Source organism: Ambystoma mexicanum, chromosome 4q (genome assembly GCF_040938575.1).
Source record: "Ambystoma mexicanum isolate Mex_15411 chromosome 4q, UKY_AmexF1_1, whole genome shotgun sequence".
In the NCBI taxonomy this organism is placed as follows: Eukaryota; Metazoa; Chordata; class Amphibia; order Caudata; family Ambystomatidae; genus Ambystoma; species Ambystoma mexicanum.
In genome coordinates this window covers 84,889,934-84,901,217 of record NC_090928.1, presented here as the reverse complement: position 1 = coordinate 84,901,217, position 11,284 = coordinate 84,889,934, and positions in this window count along the sequence as shown.

Here is an 11,284-nt window from a genome sequence, read left to right as displayed (position 1 = left end):
GCACATGCTAGCATTCACAATCCTATCTAGATGCGACAGAGACTAATGTTCACAATTCTAAGTGTGGGATATGCTAACATTCAAATTACATCTGAGTGTGGCACATGCTAACAATCACAATCCTATCTAGATGCGACACAGGCTAATGTTCACAATTTTAAGTGTGGGATATGCTAACTTTAGAATGCCATCTAAGTGTGGCACATGCTAAGATTTAAATTCCATCTGAGTATGGCACATGCTAACATTCACAATCCTATATAGTTGTGCCGCAGGCTGATGTTCCCAATTCTAAGTGTGGGATATGCTAACATTCAAGATCCATCTAAGTGTGGCACATGCTAGCATTCACAATCCTATCTAGTGGCAAAGCAGGATAATGTTCACAATTCTAAGTGTGGCACATGCTAACATTCAAGATCTATCTAAGTGTGGCACATGCTAGCATTCACAATCCTATCTAGTGGCAAAGCAGGCTAATGTTCACAATTCTAAGTGTGGGATATGCTAACATTCAAGATCCATCTAAGTGTGGCACATGCTAGCATTCACAATCCTATCTAGATGCGACAGAGGCTAATGTTCACAATTCTAAGTGAGGGATATGCTAACATTCGAATTCCATCTAAGTGTGGCATATGATAAAATTCCAATTCCATCTGAGTGTGGTACATGCGAGCATTCACAATCCTATCTAGATGCGATGCAGGCTAATGTTCACAATTCTAAGTGTGGGATATGCTAACATTCAAATTCCATTTAAGTGTGGCCCATGCTAACATTCAAATTCCATCTGAGTCTGGCAATGCTAACAATCACAATCCTATCTAGATGCGACGCAGGCTAATGGTCACAATTTTAAATGTGGGATATGCTAACATTCGAATTCCATCTAAGTGTGGCTCATGCTAACATTCACCATCCTATCTAGATGTGCCGCAGGCTAACGTTCACAATTCCAAGTGTGGGATATGCTAACATTCCCAATTCCATTTAAGTGTTGCACATCCTAACATTCATAATTCCATCCAAGTGTGGCATATGCTAACATTCGAATTTCATCTAAGTGTGGCACATGCTAGCATTCACAATCCTATATAGTTGTGCCGCAGGCTAACATTCCCAATTCTAAGTGTGGGATATGCTAACATTCAAGATCCATCTAAGTGTGGCACATGCTAGCATTCACAATCCTATCTAGTGGCGATGCAGGCTAATGTTCACAATTCTAAGTGTGGCACATGCTAACATTCACAATCCTATCTAGATGTGCTGCAGGCTAACGTTAACAATTCTAAGTGAGGGATATGCTAACATTCGAATTCCATCTAAGTGTGGCACATGATAAAATTCCAATTCCATCTGAGTGTGGTACATGCGAGCATTCACAATCCTATCTAGATGCGATGCAGGCTAATGTTCACAATTCTAAGTGTGGGATATGCTAACATTCAAATTCCATTTAAGTGTGGCCCATGCTAACATTCAAATTCCATCTGAGTCTGGCAATGCTAACAATCACAATCCTATCTAGATGCGACGCAGGCTAATGGTCACAATTTTAAATGTGGGATATGCTAACATTCGAATTCCATCTAAGTGTGGCTCATGCTAACATTCACCATCCTATCTAGATGTGCCGCAGGCTAACGTTCACAATTCCAAGTGTGGGATATGCTAACATTCCCAATTCCATTTAAGTGTTGCACATCCTAACATTCATAATTCCATCCAAGTGTGGCATATGCTAACATTCGAATTCCATCTAAGTGTGGCACATGCTAGCATTCACAATCCTATCTAGATGCGACGCAGGCTAATGTTCACAATTCTAAGTGTGGGATATGCTAACATTCGAATTCCATCTAAGTGTGGCACATGCTAACATTCAAATTCCATCTGAGTGTGGCACATGCTAACATTCACAATCCTATCTAGATGTGCCGCAGGCTAATGTTCACAATTCTAAGTGTGGGATATGCTAACATTCGAATTCCATTTAAGTGTGGCACATGCTAACATTCAAATTCCATCTGAGTGTGGCACATGCTAACATTCACAATCTTATCTAGATGTGCCGCAGGCTAACGTTCACAATTCTAAGTGTGGCATATGCTAACATTCCCAATTCCATTTAAGTGTTGCACATCCTAACATTCATAATTCCATTCAAGTGTGGCATATGCTAACATTCGAACTCCAACTAAGTGTGGCACATGCTAACATTCAAGATCCATCTAAGTGTGGCACATGCTAGCATTCACAATCCTATCTAGAGGCGACAGAGGCTAATGTTCACAATTCTAAGTGTGGGATATGCTAACATTCAAATTACATCTAAGTGTGGCACATGCTAAGATTTAAATTCCATCTGAGTATGGCACATGCTAACATTCACAATCCTATATAGATGTGCCGCAGGCTGACGTTCCCAATTCTAAGTGTGGGATATGCTAACATTCAAGATCCATCTAAGTGTGGCACATGCTAGCATTCACAATCCTATCTAGTGGCGAAGCAGGATAATGTTCACAATTCTAAGTGTGGCACATGCTAACATTCAAATTCCATCTGAGTATGGCACATGCTAACATTCACAATCCTATCTAGATGTGCTGCAGGCTAATGTTCACAATTCTAAGTGTGGGATATGCTAACATTCGCATTCCATTTAAGTGTGGCACATGCTAACATTCAAATTCCATCTGAGTGTGGCACATGCTAACATTCACAATCTTATCTAGATGTGCCGCAGGCTAACGTTCACAATTCTAAGTGTGGCATATGCTAACATTCCCAATTCCATTTAAGTGTTGCACATCCTAACATTCATAATTCCATCCAAGTGTGGCATATGCTAACATTTGAATTCCATCTAAGTGTGGCACATGCCAACATTCCAGATCCATCTAAGTGTGGCACATGCTAGCATTCACAATCCTATCTAGATGCGACAGAGGCTAATGTTCACAATTCTAAGTGTGGGATATGCTAACATTGAAATTCCATCTGAGTGTGGCACATGCTAACAATCACAATCCTATCTAGATGCGACGCAGGCTAATGTTCATAATTTTAAGTGTGGGATATGCTAAGATTTAAATTCCATCTGAGTGTGGCACATGCTAACATTCACAATCCTATATAGATGTGCCGCAGGCTAACGTTCCCAATTCTAAGTGTGGGCTATGCTAACATTCAAGATCTATCTAAGTGTGGCACATGCTAGCATTCACAATCCTATCTAGATGCGACAGAGGCTAATGTTCACAATTCTAAGTGAGGGATATGCTAACATTCGAATTCCATCTAAGTGTGGCACATGATAAAATTCCAATTCCATCTGAGTGTGGTACATGCGAGCATTCACAATCCTATCTAGATGCGATGCAGGCTAATGTTCACAATTCTAAGTGTGGGATATGCTAACATTCAAATTCCATTTAAGTGTGGCCTATGCTAACATTCAAATTCCATCTGAGTCTGGCAATGCTAACAATCACAATCCTATCTAGATGCGACGCAGGCTAATGGTCACAATTTTAAATGTGGGATATGCTAACATTCGAATTCCATCTAAGTGTGGCTCATGCTAACATTCACCATCCTATCTAGATGTGCCGCAGGCTAACGTTCACAATTCTAAGTGTGGGATATGCTAACATTCCCAATTCCATTTAAGTGTTGCACATCCTAACATTCATAATTCCATCCAAGTGTGGCATATGCTAACATTCGAATTCCATCTAAGTGTGGCACATGCTAGCATTCACAATCCTATCTAGATGCGACGCAGGCTAATGTTCACAATTCTAAGTGTGGGATATGCTAACATTCGAATTCCATCTAAGTGTGGCACATGCTAACATTCAAATTCCATCTGAGTGTGGCACATGCTAACATTCACAATCTATCTAGATGTGCCGGAGGCTAACGTTCACAATTCTAAGTGTTTGATATGCTAACATTCCCAATTCCATTTAAGTGTTGCACATGCTAACATTCACAATCTTATCTAGATGTGCCGCAGGCTAACGTTCACAATTCTAAGTGTGGCATATGCTAACATTCCCAATTCCATTTAAGTGTTGCACATCCTAACATTCATAATTCCATCCAAGTGTGGCATATGCTAACATTCGAATTCCAACTAAGTGTGGCACATGCTAACATTCAAGATCCACCTAAGTGTGGCACATGCTAGCATTCACAATCCTATCTAGAGGCGACAGAGGCTAATGTTCACAATTCTAAGTGTGGGATATGCTAACATTCAAATTACATCTAAGTGTGGCACATGCTAAGATTTAAATTCCATCTGAGTATGGCACATGCTAACATTCACAATCCTATATAGATGTGCCGCAGGCTGACGTTCCCAATTCTAAGTGTGGGATATGCTAACATTCAAGATCCATCTAAGTGTGGCACATGCTAGCATTCACAATCCTATCTAGTGGCGAAGCAGGATAATGTTCACAATTCTAAGTGTGGCACATGCTAACATTCAAATTCCATCTGAGTGTGGCGCATGCTAACATTCAAGATCCATCTAAGTGTGGCACATGCTAGCATTCACAATCCTATCTAAATGCAACACAGGCTAATGTTCACAATTCTAAGTGTGGGATATGCTAACATTTGAATTCCATTTAACTGTGGCACATGCTAACATTCAAATTCCATCTGAGTGTGGCACATGCTAACATTCACAATCCTATCTAGGTGTGCCGCAGGCTAACGTTCACAATTCTAAGTGTGGCATATGCTAACATTCCCAATTCCATTTAAGTGTTGCACATCCTAACATTCATAATTCCATCCAAGTGTGGCATATGCTAACATTCGAATTCCATCTAAGTGTGGCACATGCTAACATTCAAGATCCGTCTAAGTGTGGCACATGCTAGCATTCAGAATCCTATCTAGATGCGACGGAGGCTAATGTTCACAATTCTAAGTGTGGGATATGCTAACATTCAAATTACATCTAAGTGTGGCACATGCTAAGATTTAAATTCCATCTGAGTGTGGCACCTGCTAACATTCACAATCCTATATAGTTGTGCCGCAGGCTAACATTCCCAATTCTAAGTGTGGGATATGCTAACATTCAAGATCCATCTAAGTGTGGCACATGCTAGCATTCACAATCCTATCTAGTGGCGATGCAGGCTAATGTTCACAATTCTAAGTGTGGCACATGCTAACATTCACAATCCTATCTAGATGTGCTGCAGGCTAACGTTAACAATTCTAAGTGAGGGATATGCTAACATTCGAATTGCATCTAAGTGTGGCCCATGCTAACATTCAAATTCCATCTGAGTGTGGCAATGCTAACAATCACAATCCTATCTAGATGCGACGCAGGCTAATGGTCACAATTTTAAATGTGGGATATGCTAACATTCGAATTCCATCTAAGTGTGGCTCATGCTAACATTCACCATCCTATCTAGATGTGCCGGAGGCTAACGTTCACAATTCTAAGTGTTTGATATGCTAACATTCCCAATTCCATTTAAGTGTTGCACATCCTAACATTCATAATTCCATCCAAGTGTGGCATATGCTAACATTCGAATTCCATCTAAGTGTGGCACATGCTAGCATTCACAATCCTATCTAGATGCGACGCAGGCTAATGTTCACAATTCTAAGTGTGGGATATGCTAACATTCGAATTCCATCTAAGTGTGGCACATGCTAACATTCAAATTCCATCTGAGTGTGGCACATGCTAACATTCACAATCCTATCTAGATGTGCCGCAGGCTAATGTTCACAATTCTAAGTGTGGGATATGCTAACATTCGAATTCCATTTAAGTGTGGCACATGCTAACATTCAAATTCCATCTGGGTGTGGCACATGCTAACATTCACAATCTTATCTAGATGTGCCGCAGGCTAAGGTTCACAATTCTAAGTGTGGCATATGCTAACATTCCCAATTCCATTTAAGTTTTGCACATCCTAACATTCATAATTCCATCCAATTGTGGCACATGCTAGCATTCACAATCCTATCTAGATGCGACAGAGACTAATGTTCACAATTCTAAGTGTGGGATATGCTAACATTCAAATTACATCTGAGTGTGGCACATGCTAACAATCACAATCCTATCTAGATGCGACACAGGCTAATGTTCACAATTTTAAGTGTGGGATATGCTAACTTTAGAATGCCATCTAAGTGTGGCACATGCTAAGATTTAAATTCCATCTGAGTATGGCACATGCTAACATTCACAATCCTATATAGTTGTGCCGCAGGCTGATGTTCCCAATTCTAAGTGTGGGATATGCTAACATTCAAGATCCATCTAAGTGTGGCACATGCTAGCATTCACAATCCTATCTAGTGGCAAAGCAGGATAATGTTCACAATTCTAAGTGTGGCACATGCTAACATTCAAGATCTATCTAAGTGTGGCACATGCTAGCATTCACAATCCTATCTAGTGGCAAAGCAGGCTAATGTTCACAATTCTAAGTGTGGGATATGCTAACATTCAAGATCCATCTAAGTGTGGCACATGCTAGCATTCACAATCCTATCTAGATGCGACAGAGGCTAATGTTCACAATTCTAAGTGAGGGATATGCTAACATTCGAATTCCATCTAAGTGTGGCATATGATAAAATTCCAATTCCATCTGAGTGTGGTACATGCGAGCATTCACAATCCTATCTAGATGCGATGCAGGCTAATGTTCACAATTCTAAGTGTGGGATATGCTAACATTCAAATTCCATTTAAGTGTGGCCCATGCTAACATTCAAATTCCATCTGAGTCTGGCAATGCTAACAATCACAATCCTATCTAGATGCGACGCAGGCTAATGGTCACAATTTTAAATGTGGGATATGCTAACATTCGAATTCCATCTAAGTGTGGCTCATGCTAACATTCACCATCCTATCTAGATGTGCCGCAGGCTAACGTTCACAATTCCAAGTGTGGGATATGCTAACATTCCCAATTCCATTTAAGTGTTGCACATCCTAACATTCATAATTCCATCCAAGTGTGGCATATGCTAACATTCGAATTTCATCTAAGTGTGGCACATGCTAGCATTCACAATCCTATATAGTTGTGCCGCAGGCTAACATTCCCAATTCTAAGTGTGGGATATGCTAACATTCAAGATCCATCTAAGTGTGGCACATGCTAGCATTCACAATCCTATCTAGTGGCGATGCAGGCTAATGTTCACAATTCTAAGTGTGGCACATGCTAACATTCACAATCCTATCTAGATGTGCTGCAGGCTAACGTTAACAATTCTAAGTGAGGGATATGCTAACATTCGAATTCCATCTAAGTGTGGCACATGATAAAATTCCAATTCCATCTGAGTGTGGTACATGCGAGCATTCACAATCCTATCTAGATGCGATGCAGGCTAATGTTCACAATTCTAAGTGTGGGATATGCTAACATTCAAATTCCATTTAAGTGTGGCCCATGCTAACATTCAAATTCCATCTGAGTCTGGCAATGCTAACAATCACAATCCTATCTAGATGCGACGCAGGCTAATGGTCACAATTTTAAATGTGGGATATGCTAACATTCGAATTCCATCTAAGTGTGGCTCATGCTAACATTCACCATCCTATCTAGATGTGCCGCAGGCTAACGTTCACAATTCCAAGTGTGGGATATGCTAACATTCCCAATTCCATTTAAGTGTTGCACATCCTAACATTCATAATTCCATCCAAGTGTGGCATATGCTAACATTCGAATTCCATCTAAGTGTGGCACATGCTAGCATTCACAATCCTATCTAGATGCGACGCAGGCTAATGTTCACAATTCTAAGTGTGGGATATGCTAACATTCGAATTCCATCTAAGTGTGGCACATGCTAACATTCAAATTCCATCTGAGTGTGGCACATGCTAACATTCACAATCCTATCTAGATGTGCCGCAGGCTAATGTTCACAATTCTAAGTGTGGGATATGCTAACATTCGAATTCCATTTAAGTGTGGCACATGCTAACATTCAAATTCCATCTGAGTGTGGCACATGCTAACATTCACAATCTTATCTAGATGTGCCGCAGGCTAACGTTCACAATTCTAAGTGTGGCATATGCTAACATTCCCAATTCCATTTAAGTGTTGCACATCCTAACATTCATAATTCCATTCAAGTGTGGCATATGCTAACATTCGAACTCCAACTAAGTGTGGCACATGCTAACATTCAAGATCCATCTAAGTGTGGCACATGCTAGCATTCACAATCCTATCTAGAGGCGACAGAGGCTAATGTTCACAATTCTAAGTGTGGGATATGCTAACATTCAAATTACATCTAAGTGTGGCACATGCTAAGATTTAAATTCCATCTGAGTATGGCACATGCTAACATTCACAATCCTATATAGATGTGCCGCAGGCTGACGTTCCCAATTCTAAGTGTGGGATATGCTAACATTCAAGATCCATCTAAGTGTGGCACATGCTAGCATTCACAATCCTATCTAGTGGCGAAGCAGGATAATGTTCACAATTCTAAGTGTGGCACATGCTAACATTCAAATTCCATCTGAGTGTGGCGCATGCTAACATTCAAGATCCATCTAAGTGTGGCACATGCTAGCATTCACAATCCTATCTAAATGCGACACAGGCTAATGTTCACAATTCTAAGTGTGGGATATGCTAACATTTGAATTCCATTTAACTGTGGCACATGCTAACATTCAAATTCCATCTGAGTGTGGCACATGCTAACATTCACAATCCTATCTAGGTGTGCCGCAGGCTAACGTTCACAATTCTAAGTGTGGCATATGCTAACATTCCCAATTCCATTTAAGTGTTGCACATCCTAACATTCATAATTCCATCCAAGTGTGGCATATGCTAACATTCGAATTCCATCTAAGTGTGGCACATGCTAACATTCAAGATCCATCTAAGTGTGGCACATGCTAGCATTCACAATCCTATCTAGTGGCGATGCAGGCTAATGTTCACAATTCTAAGTGTGGCACATGCTAACATTCACAATCCTATCTAGATGTGCTGCAGGCTAACGTTAACAATTCTAAGTGAGGGATATGCTAACATTCGAATTCCATCTAAGTGTGGCACATGATAAAATTCCAATTCCATCTGAGTGTGGTACATGCGAGCATTCACAATCCTATCTAGATGCGATGCAGGCTAATGTTCACAATTCTAAGTGTGGGATATGCTAACATTCAAATTCCATTTAAGTGTGGCCCATGCTAACATTCAAATTCCATCTGAGTGTGGCAATGCTAACAATCACAATCCTATCTAGATGCGACGCAGGCTAATGGTCACAATTTTAAATGTGGGATATGCTAACATTCGAATTCCATCTAAGTGTGGCTCATGCTAACATTCACCATCCTATCTAGATGTGCCGGAGGCTAACGTTCACAATTCTAAGTGTGGGATATGCTAACATTCCCAATTCCATTTAAGTGTTGCACATCCTAACATTCATAATTCCATCCAAGTGTGGCATATGCTAACATTCGAATTCCATCTAAGTGTGGCACATGCTAGCATTCACAATCCTATCTAGATGCGACGCAGGCTAATGTTCACAATTCTAAGTGTGGGATATGCTAACATTCGAATTCCATCTAAGTGTGGCACATGCTAAGATTTAAATTCGATCTGAGTGTGGCACATGCTAACATTCACAATCCTATCTAGATGTGCCACAGGCTAACGTTCACAATTCTAAGTGTGGGATATGCTAACATTCAAATTCCATCTAAGTGTGGCACATGATAACATTCCAATTCCATCTGAGTGTGGCACATGCTAGCATTCACAATCCTATCTAGATGCGATGAGGCTAATGTTCACAATTCTAAGTGTGGGATATGCTAACATTCAAATTCCACATGCGAAGATTTAAATTCCATCTGAGTGTGGCACATGCTAACAATCACAATCCTATCTAGATGCGACGCAGGCTAATGTTCACAATTTTAAGTGTGGGATATGCTAACATTTGAATTCCATTTAACTGTGGCACATGCTAACATTCAAATTCCATCTGAGTGTGGCACATGCTAACATTCACAATCCTATCTAGGTGTGCCGCAGGCTAACGTTCACAATTCTAAGTGTGGCATATGCTAACATTCCCAATTCCATTTAAGTGTTGCACATCCTAACATTCATAATTCCATCCAAGTGTGGCATATGCTAACATTCGAATTCCATCTAAGTGTGGCACATGCTAACATTCAAGATCCATCTAAGTGTGGCACATGCTAGCATTCACAATCCTATCTAGTGGCGATGCAGGCTAATGTTCACAATTCTAAGTGTGGCACATGCTAACATTCACAATCCTATCTAGATGTGCTGCAGGCTAACGTTAACAATTCTAAGTGAGGGATATGCTAACATTCGAATTCCATCTAAGTGTGGCACATGATAAAATTCCAATTCCATCTGAGTGTGGTACATGCGAGCATTCACAATCCTATCTAGATGCGATGCAGGCTAATGTTCACAATTCTAAGTGTGGGATATGCTAACATTCAAATTCCATTTAAGTGTGGCCCATGCTAACATTCAAATTCCATCTGAGTGTGGCAATGCTAACAATCACAATCCTATCTAGATGCGACGCAGGCTAATGGTCACAATTTTAAATGTGGGATATGCTAACATTCGAATTCCATCTAAGTGTGGCTCATGCTAACATTCACCATCCTATCTAGATGTGCCGGAGGCTAACGTTCACAATTCTAAGTGTGGGATATGCTAACATTCCCAATTCCATTTAAGTGTTGCACATCCTAACATTCATAATTCCATCCAAGTGTGGCATATGCTAACATTCGAATTCCATCTAAGTGTGGCACATGCTAGCATTCACAATCCTATCTAGATGCGACGCAGGCTAATGTTCACAATTCTAAGTGTGGGATATGCTAACATTCGAATTCCATCTAAGTGTGGCACATGCTAACATTCAAATTCCATCTGAGTGTGGCACATGCTAACATTCACAATCCTATCTAGATGTGCCGCAGGCTAATGTTCACAATTCTAAGTGTGGGATATGCTAACATTCGAATTCCATTTAAGTGTGGCACATGCTAACATTCAAATTCCATCTGGGTGTGGCACATGCTAACATTCACAATCTTATCTAGATGTGCCGCAGGCTAATGTTCACAATTCTAAGTGTGGCATATGCTAACATTCCCAATTCCATTTAAGTTTTGCACATCCTAACATTCATAATTCCA